General features: G+C 36.6%; 1 long non-coding RNA gene across 1 annotated transcript in view; it reads right to left on the bottom strand.

Annotated features, from left to right (window-relative positions):
- LOC110438223 (uncharacterized) overlaps positions 1 to 24,172 on the bottom strand; it is a 58,354-nt gene that overhangs the window by 30,282 nt on the left and 3,900 nt on the right. Inside the window, exon 2 of the long non-coding RNA XR_012397146.1 lies at positions 18,908 to 19,021. This is a non-coding gene — a long non-coding RNA (uncharacterized lncRNA). The remainder of the gene's footprint in view (positions 1 to 18,907; positions 19,022 to 24,172) is intronic.

The raw sequence follows: 24,172 nt of genomic DNA, 5'->3' as shown, positions 1-24,172 counted from the left end.
GGCTGAGCCCACCCAAACATCTGTCTTGCCCACCCATTAAAAAAGACAGCATACACATACTTTTATTTGATTTTGCTTTAGTACAATTTTGATTTGATAAAAGAAATCTAAGCCAGGCTCTGTGTTGAAAAATGGAAAAAGGCGAATTGAAATCCCCGACCAATCATAGAGCAACACCAAACAGTTTGATTGTCTGTAATTAATGACGTCCTCATTACTTGCGAGGCTTGCTTGGGTTCAATCTGTCCAGGATTATGGAGAAGCTGTAACAGAGTCACGCAATTCATAAAGAAACAATTCCTACTCCCTATTCCAACAATCTATCTACTGGATCAGGAGTGTAACGATACACTAGAGTCATAATTTGATATGTATCTCGATGCTGAACACATACGATATTATCTTGATGTTGTATGCTAAAAAAAACTTTGTTTAATATTGATGTTTTTATTATTATTTCTCCATAAAAATATATTAATATCATATTTTGTAGACCTACTTGAGGTCCAGACTTAAGGGTAATGGACTTAAGAATAAACTTTAAATTGGTCCTGGTCCTCAATGCAAAAGACAAAGATCACATCAGATTCATAATTCTGAATCATTTCAGAACTAAATGATTAAATATGTTAGACATATGTTTGCACTCTGTCTTTGATGACACATCAAAATAGACTATTTTCAAATAAGATATTTGTCATTCATGATCAGATTCCCTCTTGCCTATTCAACATCAAATAGAGCACACCAATATAGCCTACTGCCACTGACATTCAGTACATGTTTAATCCCCACACAGAACACTCACACTGTGAATACAGGCATATTCAATTTATGTCTATTACTTGCATATTTTATTTTTTACACAGTCTTCATTACAATTTTAAAAAGACTAGAATAATGCCCGAATGTGTGCTTATTATTCCAGTCATTATTCATTCTTGAATGTTGACTGGATTTAAAAATAACCCTTTATTAAAAAAAAAAAAAAAAAAATTTTTGTGCTTAAAGTGACAATATAATGTTTTCTTAACCAAGCCCATACAAGAAAATTTGCAATTGCATCATTGAATAATTTGAATCTTACAGTGTATCTATCTCCTAACAGTCAAAGCGAGTCTTCACTTACTGATTCATTGATAAAAAATTCACTGATTCAAACGAACCAGCAGACTAATAATTCACTGGTTAATATTGTGTGACAGAATACATATAATATCATACCATAAAGTTGAAGTCAAAATTATTAGCCCCCCTGTTTATTTTTTCCCCCAATTTCTGTTTAACGGAGAGCAGATTTGTTCAACACATTTCTAAACATAATAGTTTTAATACCTCATTTCTAATAACCGAGTTATGTTATCTTTGCCATGATGACAATAAATAATATTTGACTAGATATTTTTCAAAACACTTCTAAACGGCTTAAAGTGACATTTAAAGGCTTAACTAGGTTAATTAGGTTAACTAGGCAGGTTAGGTTAATTAGGCAAGTTATTGTAAAATGATGGTTTGTTCTGAAGACTATCGAAAAAATATATAGCTTAAAGGGGCGAATAATATTGACCTTAAAATGGTGTTTAAAAAATTAAAAACAGCTTCTATTCTAGCCGAAATAAAACAAATAAAATTTCTCCAGAAGAAAAAAACATTATCAGACATACTGTAAGAAAATCTATGCTCTGTTAAACACCATTTGGGAAATATTTAAAAAACAAAAAAAATTCAAAGGGGTTTTAATAATTCTGACTTCAACTGTATATCATACATATCATACAATACACAGGATAGTGAGGTATCACAGACAGGTGTTCTCTATCATTCAGCCCCATCTCAAATGATCTGACATGAACATAATCAGGGTCAGCTACCCTGAAACCTGCCTAATTACAACAATAAGTGAAGCCAATATTTCAGGCAGCCCTCTAGCTAAGCTTAGACAATACACAGTTTTACACTCAATCCAACACATGACCAGTTACTTTTCTGTCTGTGTGAGAGAGAAATAAATATCAGGTGATGACGATCATTAACGTGAACCTGCTGATTTTGAAGTCACAGGTCGCTCACCTGATGCCCTCCAGACAGACGGCATGCTGGGAAAACATAAGCATTCACATGAGCCAAGCAAATGGAGCACAAACATCAGTCTGACATGCACTTTAACCACACACGCACATACTGCAGTGTCTGCTCAATACATTTTAACCAGTACTTGAATACACACACTAAAGAACGTGAAGCGTGTTTTCGGGTTTTTCCACAAGGCCATCAACCTGCTTCTAAGATCAGTGTGTGTGTTTTTATGAGCGAGAGTGCAGGGATTACTGTATAAATGACTGGCTGGCTCCTATGTACAGTGATGTACGGTGCATTTACAGCAGGGTCAGTCCTCCTGGGGCAGAATCAGGTTAAGTGCCTTCATCAAAGCAGATGCGCACCTGCTGTCCAGACCTCTGCTTTTACATTAGGAGACAAAGAGCAGTTCTAATGTCAGCAGACTGACTGCAAGTTATACATTGCAATCAAGCATTTAATTGTGCATGGTGCGTGTCAATTAAGAATATGCATGCAAGCAAATAGAGTGGAGGAAATATGACGTCAATTTGTATGCAAAAACCCAGAAGCGAGTTAGCATTTTAGCAATTCCGGTTCCCTCGTCCCAAAGTCAATGGGTGTTTTCCATAGATATATACACTAGATGTCGCCTGGCCTATTGTTGTCTATTGGACGGAATGCGTCAATAGCGCCGCCATCTTGCTACAGGGTAGCGCTCCTTTGAAATGAATACAGGACCAAGGTACAGTGGAGGACTGTGGCCATCCAAAGCCAGAGATATACACATATACACATATATCTATGATCGGGAGTTTTCCTGGATGTTAGTATGTACATTTTTTTTCTAATTACAAAAATTATAAATTTAACATCACTTTTCTACATTGATGGATCAGTGACCGCACGGGCATTCCTGACAAAAAGCTTGTGTTTGTGTGTACAGAAATGTACTATCCACCCTCCCTGTTAAATTTGATCTAATCATGTCCTGAAACACAGCTCCTCTCCTGCTTTCACTTCTCATACTGACGGAGGGAGCGATTCGTTTGTGAATGAATCTCCGTTATGAACAACTCGTTCACTAGCCGACAATAATGCAAGTTTCTGGCAACACAGCATCTCGTTGTCATTTCTTTTGCATTGTTTGCTGATTTTATTCAACAAAACTAGCATAAGACAAGTGTTTAGTGCGAGTTGGAGCTGCTTTGCCGTATGGTGAATGCAGTAAGTGACTGTTTTCCTCAATAACGTTACCTGATTGGCACAAAAGTTCAGAACATAGAAAAACAGAAAAAAACATAAAATTACCTATGAAATGTTCTGCCTTTGTGCTTTGTTTTCTTTGTTTGCTCGTTACTACACTCGTAGACAGCGCTGAAGTCCCGCATCTTCACGTAATAACACTGTCTTGACTAGTGCGGTTGAATGACATTTGTGCTGGGAGCACTGTACCAATGTGTCGGCGCTATTGACGCATGCTCAGGGTCCCTAAGCGATATCTAGTGTATATATCTATGGGTGTTTTCAATGGGGTTTCAGTAAAATCGCTTAAATAAGGTTCATGGCTATCACAAACTCAAGATACTTTCACGTTTTGTTCTACGACATAAAACACATCAGTTACAGCACACTCTTGAGTTTTTAAATCGATTGTGCTTCTTTAAAAAGACGGTTGCTACAAAGTTGCTAAATGGGACTACAGGCAGTGTCGGAGACATTATACGTCATCGAGATGAGCTGGTCTGGAGCGCAGCTCGCTTGTGTTTGGCATTTGGATTTGTCTGTTATTTAGGTATTTTCATGAATAGTATTTTATAGTTTGTAGTATTATTCTAATTGGGAATTCAGACTGTGTGTAAATAATTCCTTCACTTGTAAAGGCTGTAGAGACAGATTCATTTGTTCAATTCAATTCAGCTTTATTTGTATAGCGCTTTTATATAAATGGTCATAGTAACTGGAACAGTGTAGTTCAGTTTTTAGTGTTTAAGTTCAGTTCAGTTTAGCTCAGTTCAGTATGATTTAATCATTACTGAGAGTTCAAACACTGAAGAGAAAATTCATCGATGCGTAGCTCTACCAATCCTGAACCATGCGAGCCAGTGGCGACAGCGGAGAGAGAAAAAAAAAACTTCACCTGATTTGTTGATCTTTTATTTTAATAAACAATATTACGAAGATACTGCTCACCAGTGCAGCCTGTCTCTTTCCTGCTCTCAGTAATGCAAACGTATGAGTGAATGTGTAAAAATACATTCATGTTAGCTGTCATTTTAACATGATCGAGTGATTTTTCATCTTTTTTTCTTCATCTGAACACATTTAACTGCATCATAACTGCAGTTTTTACACTCCTCCATAAAATGAATAGCATATGTGACTGTATGGGCTGCTTTTCGCTGTACTTCGTGACAAAAAAGGAAAATTGAATGTTGTTCTCGATCCATGATGGAACTTGCAGACATTTGATAGACCTGTTCCTCATGCCTTATTTCTGTCGTCTGTTAAGGTAAGCAGGCTGTGTGCACGCGAGCGATACACTTATTTAAACATGTCTTATGATGTAGGCACATTTATACACAGAGTTTTAAAACTTTTAGAACAACCGTAAAGCAAAACAGATGTATTTCCTGTGTAAAAACGATCCAAAAGGCACATAGATATATGTGTTTTTTGCGTATTTATTTGTTTATAATATATACCGTGGATTATAATATAATAAATAGAGAGATTAACTCTTTGTCACGGACATTATTTCTAAAAATTAGCTTGATAAGATGTAGCAGGGTGGGGCTGACGTCACAGACGAGGGCCCTGAGGGCAGTGTAGTCCGTTTGTAGCCTAATGTTAGCTTTTCAATTCATGGCAGGGCATCTCCGCAGGCACCACAAAAACATAGATTTATCTGTTAAACCGACAAGTGTAACACAAACTACTCTCCCATCTTCATTTGGAATAAAACTTTCAGGTAACTTAACATGTGCAAAGGCAATAACAAGCATGGTAGGAGTACTTATAGCCGCGGACATGCAACCTTATTCAGTGGTAGAAAACTCCAGTTTTAGGCATTTAATTAGCTTGCTAGAACCGCACTACGAAATCCCAAGTAGAACGCATCTCCCAGCTATGGTGATACCCTTCATGTACAATAATGTGAAGGAGAAAGTTATTGAAGGTCTTAGCAGTGAACATTTAGTAGTCTTGACGACAGATTGCTGGACCTTCAGAGCAACAAAGAGCTTCATGACTGTCACAGCGCACAGAGGTCAGATATTATTATATTGCATAAAAGTCTTAAAATGGCATAGCTTGTGCTTTCAAATTTTATTTATTTTTAAATAGAAAATCAAATCGAACCATGACTTTAGAATTGAAAATGTAATCGAATCTAGGATTTGGAGGATCGTGACACCCTTACTAATGAGCTGTATTGTTTATCTGACGTAACGCATGATGAGAAGTAGACATGCACATGGGAACGGTGGGCGGGGAGAAGCAGCTCATTCGCATTTAAAGCCGCAGGCTACAAAAACAGCTACAATGTATTCAGACACCAAATGAGCAGATTCTGGAGGCTATAATAAATTGTATAATGGGTGTCTTGAGCTGAAACTTTATAAACACATTCTGGAGACACCAAAGGCTTATCTTACATTTAGTAAAAGGGTAAAATAGGTGTCCTTTAAGTACAGATCATTTTCCAATGAAATATTTTGTAATTGACCTACTGTAAATACATCTAAATATTTTTTCATTAGTAATTTACATAGCTAAGAATTTAATTTGGACAAGCAGATGTGGAAATATAAATTTATATCATATAATTTCAAATTAACAATAATCTACGTATAACTAAAAAGTTATATTCTCTGGTTTTTAATTATATAATTTCATTAACATCCCAGCTAGGAAGGACATTAACCTTTTGTCTTTCTGATTACAGGCTAAGCCAATGTAATGCAAATTGTCAGTTTCACAGCATGGGGTGTCTATTGTTTTCTCTTTTCGATCAAATGGTCAGGCGGTTTCTGTCTCCAGAACATGATGAGATTAGGCCTAAAAAAGCAGTTTACCCTGCCGACCACAACTCTTAATTTGCATACTTTGTTTAGCCAAATCCCCTCCTCCTAAGAACACAATATAGACATGAAATCTTTGTCTTAATTCAGACTTGTGTGAGACTTGTGAGAGACTTGTGAAAGAACTTGCAGACTGCAGACCTCTAGTAGGCTCTTGCAGACACATTGGACACCTTGAAGACGCTGTATGACTGCAGATTAACCAACACGTCTCAATAAAGGAATTCTGCTTGTTTCGAGTCTCCTGGACTGGGTTCTTCTCTTCTTTTCACTCATTTTATTATTTTTTTTACAACACAGACTTTCCAGATTTTCAAATAGTTGTATCTCAACCAGCAGAACAGTGGCTCAGTGGTTAGCACTGTGGCCTCACAGCAAGAGGGTCGCTGGTTTGAGTCTCGTGTTTTCCCCACAGTCCAAAGATATAGGTGAATTGAATAAACTAAATTGACCATAGTGTATGTGTGTGTGTGTGTGTGTGTGTGTGTGTGTGTGTGTGTGTGTGTGTGTGTGTGTGTGTGTGTGTGTGTGTGTGTGTGTGTGTGTGTGTGTGTGAATGTAAGAGTGTTTTGGTGTTTCCCAGTACTGGGTTGTGGCTGGAAGTGCATCTGCTACATAAAACATGTGCTGGAATAGTTGGCGATTCATTCCGCTGTGGCGACCCCTGATAAATAAGGGACTAAGCCAAAGGAAAATGAATGAATGAGTTTTTTTTATACATCTATACTGTTTTTATACATCAATAAAAAGCTTTAAGTTAATTTAGCTTTCTGATAATTGACATTTATGAATGGTAATTTTTGAGGTCAAAGGTCACATTAATATTTTATCAAGGTCAGTTTAATACTCTTTTATTTACAGTATACTCTCTCCCATTACAAAAGCAATATTTATAATAGTGCATGCCTTGGCAAACTATATTAAAGCTGTTTAAAAACCCTATTTTGGATCTCCCTCTGCGTCCGAGAGCATCACTGCCCTTTGAATGGTTTGTTGGAATAATGCATCAGTTTCTGTCCAAGTGTATAAACGGGTTCATGGGACGCGACTGACATTCCACCCCCACTACGTTTCTCTCCCACTCATTCTTCCAGTGAATTCTCCTCAAATTTTCCAGTCTTCAAAGGAACAGAAAGGTCAGAGACATTCACTCAGAGAGAGAGCGACGGAGCGCGTGTCAATCCCATTAACCTACAGACTTGACTCTTAACCTCTGCATTACTGAGGAATGTTCTTCATGTGCACAGAAAACTGCAGAAATCAAAGCTTTAAACAATCATGATTGGTTCAGCAGACCGAACCTAAACTGAATAAAGGCACAGGGTGTAATTTTCACCACTAGAGGGCGCATATTCACAACAAACAAAGGTGTATTTTGATAACACAGTGAATGAGTGTGAAATCAGGGGAGTAGTGGTCTTCGTTACATCCTGCAGAAATCATGTTGATGTATGAGCTAAAGTATTCAACACTTGTTATCACAGTTGTATGAAGCAATCATTGCTGAAAGCTTTCAAAGGCTATGTCCACGCTAATATGTTTTCGTTTAAAAGCACATATTTTTCTCTCCGTATTGGGCTTCTGTCCACACTGAGATGACGTTTTTTAGAAAACACTGTCTAAAGTGGATACATCTGAAAACGCCATGTTCATGTTGCACTGTGGACTGTGAAAACGGAGGCTTTCAAAAACCATGATGCATTTTAGTCATGTGGTTCAGTCATGCGATCAATTCAGTTAACAAGGTGGGTAGCATTGTAAAACAGATGTTGGATGCTGTCTGTTTTGACAGCTTTATTAAACATAAATATCATGTTTGTACATGCTCCATATTGTCTCTCATAAAACACAAAGTGTTTACTGGGAGCTGCTGTTCAGCACCGGAAGCAAACGACACTTGTGAAAATTTGCCGCAATGTTTCAAAGAGACAGAAAATAAATAAATGGCAGGCGGATATGATGCAGGTAAAAAAAAAAAGTTTTACGCTTGTGAACATACACAGTACATGAACAAAAGCGCTTTAAGGTTCTGTTATTATGCTGAGTTCACATCAGACGCCGATTAAGCGTCAAGCACGAGTGATTTATATGTTGAGTCAATTCAAACACGCAAATAGACGCAATTTGCGAGATTGAGGCGGCACAAATGAGGTGATTGTCAAGATTTTCAGATTCTCCAACTCGCAGGATATGCGCAAAAGCTCAAATCGAGTTGGAAAATCTGAACTTCAGCTGAAATTCGCACCGCGATAACCAATCATGAGCTTGCTCTTGTAGGGGAGTGAATTTGAAGTAGCGCCTGTGGTTTTCCCCTGAGGGAAAATCCTCTTGCCAACACCAGACAACTGTTGATCAAACTGGGCTCGGCTCGGTCTAAAGCACCGCTGAAAGCCTCCATCATTCAGATTTAGTTTCTGGAGGAGTTAATGAACTCTCAGAGCTGGGTGCACCTCTGAAAGGATCTAGTGGACTCAGACATGGCACCGAACAAATCTACGCTGTTTTTCAGCCTTCCTAAAGCACATAACCAGCTGTTCTCTCAATAAAATCCATGTTAGCCATTTTGCAAGAAACAACAGACAGAAGCCCTGCCCTGCAAATAAGCAGTTTGAACAAGCAGCAAAAGCAGCTTTTTTAGGTGTAATTCCAGCCTGATCTAATGAGGATACATAACTATTTTTCGTTTTGTCAGTTTCATGGCTAATTTTCGCTCAAAAAAATGTAAATAAGTTTAAGATAATTTTTCTATTTACCTCTTGACTCTTCTGTGGTTACATCCAACACAATCTCATGGCAATTCGTAACCTTTTGATTTAGTGGCTAATTCGTATGAATTTGTATGATCTAATTTGTACAATTTAGTACGATTTTCTCATCACCCAATGACGGTGTGGGTTAGGGGTGGGGTTGGGTGCCATGCCTTCTTTTTAAAATCATACATTTTCGTACGTCTGAACTCGTACAAATTCGTACTAATTAGCCACTAAACTGACAAAACCTAAAATACTTACGTTTCTTCGTGAGATCAGGCTAAAACCGACAGAAAAATGTCTAGGTCAATATGACTAGGGACTATACTCTCATTTCAGCGTAATAATCAAGAAACTTTGCTGCCATACCATGACAATAACAGGCGCAGTGATATTACCCATGGTACAGCAGCAAATTTTCTGAAATAATATGCCACAATGAGAGTTTAAGTGAGTAAAATCTTTTTTTTTTTTTTAACTTTTTAAGAGATATGCTAATGGTCTAATCCGATTCAATGATCTATGCAAAGCTAAGCTAAAAGTTCTCCCTCCAGACCCGGAGATCGGCTGAACGGATTCAAAAATGGTAAAACTCGACTGTTTAACTCTAGGGGAGTTGAAAAATAAACCAATTTACAAAAAAGTTGAGTGTTCCCATAAGTGTCTCTGACAAGCTTTCCACCAATGGGTCATCGCTCAGATAACACACTATTAGGTTCTAAGTCTTCCATTAAGCAACACACTTTCTCTACCAATCCCTCATTCCACACACTCCACCAGACAGACAGTTTTGCAAGAAAGGGAACAAACATGTGTTGTGTGTATGTGGTTTGGCTCATTGGGAGATGTTTATCGAATGAGATCACTTTAATTAATATCAGTAGCAAGTACAGATCGCCTCTATCCTCTTTCTTACTCATCCATGCTCTGTTATTGGAGATCTAATTGTAGTTGGTTGTTTGTGGTCAAGTGGAAGCTAACATTATGAAATGAAACGCCCAGACCAATCTGCATGATACACTGAGGTAAAAGTTAAATTGTGGCAACATTTTGTTAATTTGGGGTCTTGAGATTTTTGCATTTCTTTAATTCTCCTGTTTAATTCTTGCTTTAAAAAATACTGTAAAAACTATAATATTGCAAAATATCAATGCAATTCTAGCTATTTTTTGTAAATCTGACAATATCTTCAGATTTCTGGGTTTAAACTGGACATTTGTCTATTTTTATTCTCTTAAATCTAAGTATATATTTCACAATTCTGACTTTTACCTATGAAATCAGATTTTTTCCTCTGAAATCTGAGTTTCAATTTAAACATTCTGTTTTTTTTTCTCAAAATTTAGGGTTTTGCATCTTGCAATTCGGACTTTTTTCCCCTCAAAAAATTAAGTTTATATGTAACATTTCTGACTTTTTTCTATGTAATCTTACCTTTTCCTCTGAAATCTGAGTCTATATTTCTCAATTCTGACTTTTTCCTCTGAAATCTGAGCTTATATTTCTCAATTCTGACTTTTTTCCTAAGATATTAGATTTTTTCTCTCTGAAATTTGAGTTTATATTCCTCAATTTTGACTTTTTCCTCTGAATTTTGAGTTCATATTTCACATTTCTGACTTTTTTTCCTATAAATCAAAATTTTTCTTCTGAAATCTGAGTTTATATTTATCTATTCTGACTTTTTCCTCTGAATTTTGAGTTTAAATTTATCAATTCTGCCTTCTTCCTCTGAATTTTGAGTTTATATTTCACAATTCTGATTTTTTTCCTATGAAATTTATTTTTTTCCTCTGAAATCTGAGTTTATATTTAACAATTCTGACTTTTTTCCTATGAAATTGAATTTTTCCTCTGAAATCTGAGTTTATATTTCTCTGTTCTGACTTTTTCCTCTGAATTTTGAGTTTATATTTCTCAATTCTGACTTTTTCCTCTGAATTTTGAGTTTATATTTCACAATTCTGATTTTTTTCCTATGAAATAGATTTTTTTCCTCTGAAATCTGAGTTTATATTTCACAATTCTAACTTTTTTCTTTGAATTTTGTGTTCATATTTCTCAAATCTGACTTTTTGCTCTGAAATCTGAGTTTATATTTCACAAATCTGACTTTTTCCTCTAAATTTTGAGTTTATGTTTCTGAATTCTGGCTTTTTCCTCTGAATTTTAAGTTCATATTTCACAGTTCTGACTATTTTTCTATGAAATCAAAATTTTTCTTCTAAAATCTGAGTTTATATTTCTCTATTCTGATTTTTTTCCTATTAAATCTGACTTTTTCCTTCGAATTTTGAGTTCATATTTCACAATTCTGACTATTTTTCTATGAAATCAAAATTTTTCTTCTAAAATCTGAGTTTATATTTTTCTATTCTGACTTTTTCCTCTGAATTTTGAGTTTATATTTCTCATTTCTGACTTTTTCCTCTGAATTTTGAGTTTATACTCCTCAATTCTGACTTTTTCTATAGTATCTAATTCCTAGTTTCCATCTCAAAAATCTGACTTTTTTATATAAATGTTGAATTTTTCACTTTTTTTCCAGGATTTTCTTTTATTCTGACCTTGTGGTTCATTCATCTAACTTTTTTGTTTATTTTACTTACAAAGTATACATTACAGAATGGTTACAGTTCAACAGTCACCTTTTCAAACATAATTATAAAAAAATGTTTGTAATTTTTTCGTAATGTAATAATCTGAATGTGTTTGAACATTGTAGGTCAAATCTCAAATCCCAGAATCCATTTTCCACTACATTGCAAATCACAGGAAAAGATCATTATGATGTCATTATGTTGTCATAAAGAGAAATACTTCCTATGTTCTAGTCCTTCGAGGCAGCAGATTGATGAGTTAACATTAAGCAAATTCTAGGCCATTTTCTAATAGACACTGATCTCTGCAGCTAATTGTGCTGTGAAATGTTCTGCCTGTAGGACAGCACTAAATCGCAGTTATAAGTATATCTTAGTGATAAAAAGCTTGGACAAAATTACAGCCAATTGCATAACACCACAGGAAACAATTAAGCAGTGCTAATGTTTCCAGATTTCAAGATTTCTAATTAAAAACAGCATAAACAGTGAACCTTCAAGGCCTGTAAACCGTAATGTCCTGCATGATTACTATCAGGACAAACATTAATTTAAAGATATTGCATTTTGTTGAACTCGATGAACACTTATACTCATTAGGATGCCTTTAAATGTAATCCATTAAGCCACAGATCAAGTCATTGATTGCTTTTAGGCTCATAATCAAACACAAGCACAACTCTTTAGATATTCAAGCATGTGTGTGTGTTCACGTTCTCCCCCACACACATGCAATCACGTCACTTTAAATGTCATCATTACTGCGAGCTCCATGTGTTTCAGGAGACTGAATGTCTGAGCAGCATCAGGACTGAATGTGTTAGAAAAATCAGGATGATGCGCTTCCTGTACATCTGTGTGTCACTTGTGCTGCCCTTACATGTTCACAACAAAGACATTCACAATGAGGTTCAAAACATAAAGAGATCTCGGTTTTTATATAATAGATGTACACTAAATATACATGCTGTAAATCAGGGATGTCAAACTCAACTCCTGGAGGACCGCAGCCCTGCTCAGTTTAGTTCCAACCCTGCTCCAACACACTTACCTGTGTGTTTCAAACAAGCCTGAAGGACTTAATTAGTTTGATCAGGTGTGTTTAATTAGGGTTGGAACTAAACTGTGCAGAGCTGCGGCCCTCCAGGAGTTGAGTTTGACATCCCTGCTCTAAATTAACGTGACAGGTCTATTGTTAATGTTTCACAACACAGGTTATCCTTAAACTGGATCTAAAACTGGTTAAAGTTTAATTTAATATACTTTTTTTTTTCTTTTTAAATGTGGTTTTTTGATAGTTAAAGTGTAGTAACATATTTGGCACTTTGATTACCATTTGTATAACCACATTTCTACCACAAATACCTGGTTTATGTTAGTAAAACCATGGGTAATTTGGGGTTGGCATGTTTATATGTAGTAAAAGTGTGGTTTCTTTTGTAAGGTTTGGTAAAATGTCTCTTCAATATAGTCTGCCTTATGAATATTAACCATTGTTTTAAAAACATTGTAAATTAACCATGATGTTTGTAGTAAAACTGTGGTGGGATGTTCCACAATTTTAAATATGGCCTTTTATTCTCCTCTTTTCTTCATCTATGTTAAGCTGAGACAATCTAATAAAGAGCACGTCATGATTTTGCCAAGTACAATGCGATCCTGGATAAACATCTACACTCTCAGAAAAAAGGTATAAATGGTTCACAAAGGTACCTTTGTAAAAGTTGTACCTTAAATGGTACAGAAAAGACCTCTTATGATGCTGTTCTGTATCTTTTATGGTATAGTTGAAATGAAGGTACACAATTGTTCTCATAAAAAAGGTACATAAGTGTTGGACAACTCCTTTATTACAATATCTGTGAAGATAAATATTACTGGAAAGGCAAAGTGATTTTAAAAATAATTTCCATATTAAAACATGACTCGTCATTTAAAAGCAAATGTTTAAAGAAACTCATAAACATTAATTATTAAGTTCCATAATAGAAAACAACTAATAAAACAAAACAATAGGTATTGTAAACTAAACATTTAAGGCATTTTTAATAATCATTTGGTAAGCATTTTCTAATAAAAATATTTTCATTATTGATATCCACACATTTTGGCGTTTGCTTTCCACTACGCACATGAGCTGGCAAAAGTCCTGCCTATGCAAAGTGTTCATGCAGACATTTAATATAGTTAAACTAATCAAACATTGTGATTGTGCATATCTTGCTACAATACTTTTGCATAATTATATTTCTATTTTTAAATTAATTTAATTTACACAAAAACAAACTTTTAAAACCATTGCTTAAAAATGTATTTGATGTTTTATATTTACTGAAATATATTGACGCATTTTGGATAGTGCAAAAAGTCTTTAAACAGTTCTTGAGGGAACATATTTGACACTGTTAAGGTACAAAGTGTCTTGTCACTGTAGTGGTATCTTTTCAGGTTTGCATCTTTGATGAAGGTATAATGTTGTATCTGCAGGTTTTAAAAACCAAAGGTACATTTTGGTTTTCCTTGGTACAAATCATGTTAAAGGTACAGACTGCAATGGAACACATTTGTTTCTTTGTCCTAAGGTCCAATTCTGTTCCATAAAAAGTTACTGCCCCAGTGACAAGGGTTTGTATCTTCTTTGGTACAACATTGTACTATTTTTTCAGAGAGTGCATGTCGGTCCTGGAACATAATTTTTAGTTCAAAAATGAAATCATGGGTGCGAATTACAGGGGGGTTTGGGTGGGATTGACCCCCCAATTAACACCCTGAAGGACATCAAAACAAAATGTATAGGGGTCAGCTCTTTAATGTTGGGAAATAATTGGCTCTGCTTTGTATTTTAAATAATAATGTTAATAATTAAAATTTATATTTAAAAAATTATTAATAATTTGAATATATAGTTGACCATGCCTATAATGGTTCATACCACTGTGAATGCATAATCACGCCAATCTGCGGAAAAAGAAAAAAAAACAAAAAAACAAAAAAAACGTATTCAATGGTCTGAAACTGGCAGATATAGACAACTTCACTATTCACAAGACTGTTTTCTAGTAAAATAGCTGTTTGTTTCTAAATATAGCCTAAAGTAAAAGTAAAATTAGATCCATATTTGACTTACAGTAACCTCAAAAGTAGCTAATCGGATACGGTAGGTCAGAATACACAAAATATCCCACAAAACACTAAAAACTTAAATACATTTATTAATAAATTAGATGAAAATTAAACAAAATATATACATTTGATTCACTGAAGCCTGTATTACAAAAACTAACATTAAAGTTGACGCCTCTGATCGTCAATGTATAATTCTCACCCTGCCTATTCCATATCCATACTCAAGCATAACTTTAAATTATTCCCAAAATCAGAGGGGAATAATAGTGGGACAACAACCATAGAAGTGCATAAACCTAAGCGTAAACCTAAATTCAACAATGGTAAACATATTCCTTAATTCTGATTGGCTGACTGGAATGTTGTGTCAGGATTAACATAGATGTTATCCGGGAACATGTCTTGGTGAAATCAGGTTGGTGGTAATAAAGATGAATTAAATTGAATAGTGGTTATAAAAAAGATAATTTATTCTGTCAAAATTAAATCAAATCAAATAAAAATGTGGTAACTGCAGTTTTAATAAAATTGTGTAGCATGTTCTTATTCCCCAAAAGCTTCTCAGCATAAAGAAAGCCTCAGGATTCAGAATAGACATAAAAACAGGTCTATAAATGTACAGATGTGTATATAAAAGAAATCCCATTTAAATTAGTTAATTTTTAAGCATTACAACCGTCAAAATTCTTCAAACTCAACCATCATCTTCTTACAAAGATCCTTTTTGTTATACTGCCGTCTAGTGGCGAAGGCGCAGTATTACAGTACTTTTACAGTACTTACAATTTGTTATGTGAGGAAAAAGTCAATTTCAAGATTGATAAAATCCAATATAAGATGTCCAATGAAACTATAAAACGTTAAATTAGTGTTCAGTTAGTTTGAATATGTCATAAACACATTTGCTAGCTCAAGACAAAACTAATGTAATGGAATTATTGCAGCACACATCGGAAAAAAATAAACCGAGGTAGGAAAAGGGTAAGTTTGTGATACAATTTAAAAGTAGGCTAACTTTTATTACTTTTATAAACTAAAACTAATTAGGTTATTGTTGATATTCATGAATTTTCAAATGTACGTTTTACAAGAGAAGCTAGAAAAATCAGGAAGTTCTAAATTATTATTATTATTATGTTTAATTTTTTTATTATTCATGTGGTCAAATTCTGACAGAAAAGTTTAATCTGCTGGCCAGTTTGTTATTTGCCTAATATATATATTATAAATATATGTCTTTATTCTAAATTTTCATGAAATGATTTTGGAATATCAAAAAGTGTGCATATAATGACCACCCAACAAGCTATTCCAGCTGAAAATAGTGCTTAAAATGTCACTAAAATGCAGTATTTGAACCACTCTTGAAAAAAAGAACCACCCCTTCACCAGGCTGTCTACGGCCAGACAGCACTGTAAGCTCTGTTATGTGGTTACACTGCCCTCTTGTGGATATACTATTAAAACGCTTCAAATTTGAGCATGTTCGCCTCAAATAGCATTGCAGGTTTTGTCGAATGCTAACACACAAGGCCTATTACTGATTTTCCTAACCATAAATTCAGTTCTCAAAACATTGTTACAGTTCTCAAAACTAATCACATCACACAAGTTTCAATTTCCTCAACATCTTCCACAAATCTTTATACAAAATTTGCCTAAATCTTGCACAAGTTTAACCACATTTATTCAAATATAATTAGCTCAAGCTCTAACACAAGTGTTAACACTCAGTAACAAAATGTTTGACACACACATCAGAATCTCAAAGAAGAAAATAGAAAGGTAAAGGAGGAGGAGGAGGAGGCCAAAGAACATTTATTTCTGATGAAATAGAGGGGGGTAATACTTTATTGAGCACAGGATGACCCCCACATAGGAATCTTACATATCCACAAGTTCATTTCGATTTCACACACACATATATATATATATATATATATATATATATATATATATATATATATATATATATATATATATATAATGAGGGAAGCTGGCCAATGAGTTCAGCTGAATAAGATGCTGCTCGCTGCAGAGCAACCTAGGCTCCAACAAGGAAACCTTGAGCTCCAGCTTCTCCTCCTATAAGCTGTTTTTTATTTTTTTTATTTTGTAAAGAATTATTTTTGGCCTTTTTGCCTTTATTAAGTGGACAGGACAGTATTTTAGACAGGAAGCAAGGTGGAGAGAGAGAGAGAAAGAGAGAGAGAAAAAGAGAAAGGGGGTAGGGACAGGAAATGTCCTCGAGCCAGGATTCGAACTCAGAACGCCCTGAAGTGCTACTGCTGCACAATATGTCAGCGTGCTAACCACTAGGTTATTGCGCCGATTATAAGCTGTTTTAATGAGTACACCCACCCCACCCCTAAGCCCAAGCCCCAGTGACATCATTTGCAAAAGAAGAGCAGCAAGGAGGAGCTGGAGCTCAAGCTGCCCCTTGCTGAAGCTCAACTCTGCCTCTGCAGTGACTACCACTTAAGCTGAATAGGAGTTTTAGTGTACTGAGAGTAAAAAAAAAAATTCTTTAACATAACAATTTACAATTGCAATAATTTACAATTACTTTTATTATTATCACTAGTATACTATTATAGTAATGTTATAGAAATATTGTAAATGCTTATCTATGTATTTTATTGTGCCCTAACAGATTCCTGACTACCAATAAGAGCATTTTAAGAGTTTGCCCTTGCCGATGATTGATTATAAAGCGTGTTTGGCATGCTATCCCGGGAGAGAGCCCTGAGCTTGTGAGATCCTTGAACCTGGGGCTCCCTCCTATTGCAGTGCGAGAGAGGAATCTGAGCTCAGGTAGATCTCAAGAACTCCCCTGCTTGATTTTGAATTAGCTTTGGAGATTGTATGCTGAATTCTTTGCTTGCCTATAATGACGATTTAGTTTGTCAAATTATTTATGCTACATGTTTTTGGTCTGTGGGAGGAAACCGGAGTGCCTGGGGAAAACCCACGAAAACACAGAGAAAACATGCAAACTCCACACAGAAACACCGACCTGGCTAGGTAAGGTCTGAGCCAGTGACGTTCTTGCTGTAAGGCAACTATTTACCTCCGTGCTGCCCTGATAAGAAAAAGAGAGGAGTAGGGGTGGAAGGGGGGAATTCTTCAAGACAATGATGGCTAATGTAAGATGCTTTCGTTATTTATAGTGATTCAGGAATCATCTGATTGGTGGATCGTGTATTAGCTAATGAGGATCAGCTGTTATCAATTATAAGCGCATGCTCCTCTCGAAATTAGTTTATAAACAAACTTCACTTAACACAAGTCTTTTGAATTACTCTGACATGTTTTCTATGCAATGTGGTAGTCCGTGTACATTTGTCAGGCTTGTACATCATCGAAGGCCAAAATTAGATTTTGACTGAAGAGAATATTTGTTTTAGACCTGGAAGTTTGTGTAAGTTGGTGTATAGTTTTAGGATTGTGTTTATAGTTGTGAAAACATTACATTTACATTTAGTCCAAAGTGACATATAATTGAGAAGACATTATCATTAAATGTGGAGGGGGGCCTTACAATATTTTCTGGGGAAAAAGGTGGCCTCAGGCAAAAAAAAGGTTGGGAACCACTGCTCTAGTCAATCAGTGCGTATGAAAACACTCATTGGATGGGTTTAGGGAAGACAAGGGACGGGTCAATCGGTGCTTTTGAAAACACTATCAGTTGCGTTCAGGGAAGGAGGAGGGGGGGTCTGTCAGTCAACAGCGGCCTCTGGTGGATTTATGTGAGAAGAGCAGGCACAAAAGGCACTCTCCAGAGAAATTTGAGATATTAGAAAGCATAAACATCGGCCTCTAGCAGATTTGAGACAACAAAAACGGCAAAAAAACGTACCTCTTTGGACGCATTTGGCGCTCTCCAGAAATAAATATGGGGTATGTATTCAGAATGAGCTTGGGTTGTAATTATACAAAGGAACTGTCAATATGTGGTCATACTGCATTTTTTTTGCCCCGCTTTTTGCAGCAACGTACGACAGAATATTGCAAGCTCAAACTCTAGTGTGACCGCGGCATTAGTGCACAGTGAATTAAGTGCTAGAGTAAAGAGGGGGAGTGCTTTTTTTATAGAGAGATGAATGTTTCTACAAGTGGTTTGTCAAGCCCACTCACCTGTGCGCAGCACACTTCATTTCACTGCATTTTTTTCGACATATGGATTGACTGTAAAAAAGTGTCTGGTGCAAATGTCCAAAACTGGTAAAAGTATCTGTTAAAATGTCAAAGAGACAAAGAGTGTGTTTTCTGATGGTTTGTCAAGCCCACTCACCTGTATGCAGCACATTTAGAATTGCATGTTTTGAGGTTGTTGTGTGGTTTGGTCAGATGGAGAGAAGGTTTTGTTCTCAGGTGATCATGGACGAGATGGATTTTTAGTCGTCATCTGAATGATAGAGAACACAGTGTGTTGTTTTAGAAATTGTGTGTTAGCAAGTGTGTGAGAAAAAGTGCCAAATACAATTTTACTGTTAGAATGCAATTACAATAATAATGTATCATGTTTAAATTACTCATTAAATATGTACACTTCATTACATGTTCGATGTAGAAAAATGGTGCAATGAGTTCATGTCTGCACTGTCATAATTTCCAACTTCTTAAGAATCAGAAGTCTCCAAAGAGTAATAATATCCCTTGTTCACTGCCAACTGTTTATCTACTTGTACAACTAAACATCCTGTTTAGTATGTAATTGGAGCAAAAAAAAAAAGCTACTGAACTAAATTGTATGCTTTAAATGGTCAAAGAACAGATAAACAGATGAAAGACACAAATAAACACAAGTGGATGTACTGTAAACGATTTTCAAGTGTTTTCAAAGGGGTTCCATGCAGACTTAATTTAATGTTTTATTGCTAACAAAACTAAATCTCCCTTTAAGATTAAGTGTGTGTCTGTCTGTGGTATGTGTGTGTGTGCGTCTGTCTGTGGTATGTGTGTGTGTGTGTGTGTGTGTGTAATATCATCTTCTGATTACAGTAAATGGAATGTGGCTTCATCTTTAAATAAAACCAGTATCACTCTCGACAGATGGTGATTAAATGTGTTTATCTTTTCCCAGATCAAGGCTGTGAGAAAACAAGCACATGAAGTCGAGACAGAAATTTTAGACCATGAAAATGTAAACAGCTTTGGAAAAAAAAAGTTATAACTGGATTTGCCTTTAACATCTATATGTACACTCATTATCAGCCACTTTATTAGGTACACCTGTCCAACTGCGGAAGAGCTAAAGCAGCAGAAGACCACACTGAGTGCGTCACTATACTGTCATCTTAGAACAGGAAACTGAGGCTACAATTCGCATAGGCTCACCTGAATTGTACAATAGAAGATTGAAAAAACGTTGCCTGGTCTGAAGTTTTGATTTCTGTTGCGACATTCGGATGATAGGGTCAGAATTTGGCATCAACAACATGAAAGCATGGATCCATCCTGCCTTGTATCAACGGTTCAGGCTGGTGGTGTAATGATGTGGGGGGCATTTTCTTAGAACACTTTAGGCCCATTAGTGCCAATTGAGCATCGTGTCAATGCCACAGCCTGTCTGAGTATTGTTGCTGACCATGTCCATCTTCTGGCTTCTTCCAGCAGGAGAACGTGCCATGTCATAAACCGCAAATCATCTCAGACTGGTTTCTTGAACATGACAATCAGTTCACTGTACTCATCAGTTCACTGGCCTCCACAATTACCAGAGCTCAATCCAATAGAGCACCTTTGGGATGTGGTGGAACGGGAAATTCACATTATGGATGTTCAGCCGACAAATCTGCAGCAAGTGTGTGATGCTATCATGTCAATATGGACCGAAATACCTGAGGAATATTTCCAGTAACTTGTTGAATCTATGTCATGAAAGTTTAAGACAGTTCTGAAGACAAACGGGGGCCAACCCTGTACCTAATAAAGTGGCCGGTGAGTGTATTTTGAGCAAAATGCTTATTTGTGTTTTATTTTATTAGTTTTCTTTGCAGAAATTACAATAGGTCAATGTAAATGTTAATATAAGTCCCATGCTTTCAAAAATGCTTTGTGGAAATTGATATATGCATATTTCACTTAAATATGCATGCTATATATAAACTGTACACCCCAATGAACTGCCTCCTGCTTTGCTACTGTTCGGACGTCTTTGCCTACTGCTCCGCTCCTTGCACTCCTGCTTTTTTATTTTATAATCTAATTTTAACTTGAGCCTATCAGCACAGTGCTCAAGCGAAACAGCTTGAAGATCAACATCGAATCTACAAACTTTCTGGAGTACAACTTTACTTTTATTTAGAGGAATTATCGTCTAAACAATCCTCCCGCTACCAGCTGCTTTCATTCCTGAGACGGGAAAACACGGCTGTGAAAATGGCTCTGGATCATATTGATTTGGAAACTCACTGCTGCACCAACTGCCACAAACTTTTACAAAAGATTGCAGTTCTTGAAACAAAGTTACTTGCGATCCAACCAGAACTGTCGAATTACACAGGACCGGTTCATCGTGGAGCCTCACAGCATTCAGCCGGTAAGCCCTATAAATCTACTCCAGCTACTGTTTTGAGAACAGAAAAACAGATTGAAACTGTTGAAAATCAGCGTGAACTATGGCATAAACAAGGTGCGAGACCAAAGGGTACTCGTGGGGTCAGATCACGAAGGTCATACGCTGCTGCATTAGCGTTCTCTACCCCAAATACAGCTCGGACTCAAATACAGCTTCAGAACAGATATGAAGTTTTGAGTAATATGGGTGAAGAATCCCCAAATGCAGTTAGACAGAGATCGCATGACTCAGCAATTAACTTTGCTCTGAACAGAGGCTCAAGGCCGACTAGACAGTGGCATTCTGCTCCGATCGCAACAGAGATAAGAACATTGATTGTTGGAGACTCAATAATCAAAAATTTTAGGAGCAGAGATACCATGACATACTGCTTTCCTCATGCTACAGTTTCTGATATAAATAAAGAACTTGAGAACATATTAAGGAAACATGAGACTGCAAAACGGATTATTATCCATGTGGGGAAGAATGATATTCGGAAGGAGCAGTCAGAACTGCTCAAGAGAGATTTCTGTGAGCTTTTGGAAACAGTTGAAAGATTGAAAATTCATCCGTTCATCAGTGGACCACTCCCTGCAAGAGGGACAAATATGTTTTCAAGGCTCCTTGGTCTAAATGCATGGCTACAGAAAACATGTAACATGAAAAGACTGAATTTCATCGACAACTTCAATCTCTTCTGGAACCAAAGACAGCTGTTTACATCAGACGGCCTTCATCCAAACAAGCTTGGTGCAAAAGTGCTGAAAGACAACATCCTCTTCTCCCTCCATCATCCATCAGCTGTGTATGCCACTGAACTGAATGACACACACACACCTAGCAAATGTCCGGATGACCACAGGACTTCAAATCAGCTCCTGAGTGGACTTGTGGCTGACGCATCCTACAAGGACAGAGATAACACCACGCAGCCACAACAACCGCCGATAACGGACAAACTGCCGTCTGCGCCCTGCACACTGAGCTCAACACATGCAGACTGTGATGCATCAGAACAGCATCAAGTCTCAGCACTCATTGATGATCCCCAGGAAAACAGCCAGGTAAACATATCTCAGCAGCCAGAAACCCCAGACCCACAGCCTCTGTCACCGGACACGTTCTCATTGTCATCTTGCTCGCCTCTCTTGGATTTTTCAAAAAAGATGGAGGAACTTGTGTGTGCTGGAACTAAACTCTCACACTCCATTGCTGCTAGCCCCCAGTTACCAACCAAAAGTCAGCAAGCCACACGCCCATCTCTAAGCCCACCTCGCCCTACACCTAGGAAAGGCCTCAGGTCTTTGCGACAGCGCCAGGTCCCAAAAAACACCTCATCTTTAGCTGGTGAACTTAAAAACTGCCATTGATGTGTCTCGGGGGCCTGCTTAGATAACAGTGTCTTTATCAGATGTTTACAGAACAAGCAGGAACCCAGTGTGTCTGCAGCTTTCTCTACGCAGATATGTGTCTTATTACGTGACAGAAAACCAAAGACTCTTTCAGACCGTATAGCAAATCATTCAAATCTGGTGTCTATTAAATGTAGATCTGAGACTTCTGTAGTGAAAACGACTAAAACTGTTAAGTTAGCACTTCTAAACATCAGATCACTCAATAATAAGTCACTTTTAGTCAATGATTTTATCAACACAAATTGCCTTGATTTTATGCTTTTAAATGAAACTTGGCTAGATGACAGTTGTAGCGCAGCAGTTCTGAATGAAGCAGCTCCTTTAAACTTTGACTTTTTGAGTGTTTGCAGAGTTAATAGGAGAGGTGGAGGCATCGCTGCCCTGTTTAAAGATGTGTATGAATGTAAACAAGTGTCATTTGGTGACTATTTGTCTTTTGAATATCTGAGTATAGCACTAAAAGGGTCTCCACGCATCTTACTGATCATTATCTACAGACCTCCAAAATATTCTCCAGCTTTTATTGATGATTTTACAGAGCTGTTATCAATAGTAACATCTGAATATGATTATTTTAGTATTGCTGGGGATTTTAATATTCACATTGATAATCCAGAAATCAATGCTGTAAAAGAACTGATGACTGTTTTTAACACTTTTGATCTGACTCAGCATGTTCAAGGACCCACACACAATCGTGGACACACTCTTGATCTACTTATAACTAAGGGTTTACACATTTCATCGACTGCTGTTAAGGATGTGGCACTATCTGATCATTTCTGTATCTTTTTTGATATATTGATCACTCCAGCTATTAAAGACAGATCTGTCTCTGTCAAAAAGAGATGCATAAATGAGAACACCAATGAGCAGTTTATGAAGGCCATATCGCTAGCACCAAGTATATCTGCAGACTCTGTTGATTCTCTCCTTGATTTGTTTAATTCTAAAATTGAAAATGTAATAAATCACATCGCTCCTGTTAAAGTTAGGAAGAGAACTGGCAAAGAGAGAGTCCCTTGGAGAAACTCAAGAGCAGTCCAAATGAAGAAAAGACAATGCAGGAAAGCTGAGCGTATGTGGAGAAAGACGAAACTAGTAGTCCATTATAATATCTATAAAGACAGTCTTCAGGCTTTTAATGTGGAACTAAAAACTGCTAGACAGACTTTCTTTTCAAACCTTATAAACAACAATGTAAATAATGCTCGCACACTCTTTGCAACAGTAGAGAGGCTCACAAACCCCTCCAGTCAGATTCCAAGTGAGCTCCTCTCTGAAAGCAAATGTAATGAGTTTGCTCATTTCTTCACTGATAAGATCAATAATATCAGAAAGGCAATCAGCTCATCCAATCAGCCAAGTTGTGTCGATATCAAACAAGCTCAACCACAACTTAAGAAATCAGACATTATGTCTGATTTCATGGCAATTAACAGCAAAATCTTAGAAGAGATTGTGCAAGCTATGAAAACATCAACCTGCAGTCTTGACACGCTCCCCACATCATTCTTCAAAACAGTGTTTACCTGTTTAGAAATGGATCTCCTAAAAGTGGTAAATGATTCACTTCTCT

Source organism: Danio rerio, chromosome 21, assembly GCF_049306965.1.
Source record: "Danio rerio strain Tuebingen ecotype United States chromosome 21, GRCz12tu, whole genome shotgun sequence".
In the NCBI taxonomy this organism is placed as follows: domain Eukaryota; kingdom Metazoa; phylum Chordata; class Actinopteri; order Cypriniformes; family Danionidae; genus Danio; species Danio rerio.
Note: the sequence above shows the minus strand (reverse complement) of the source record. Positions and strands in the feature narration are given on the sequence as shown.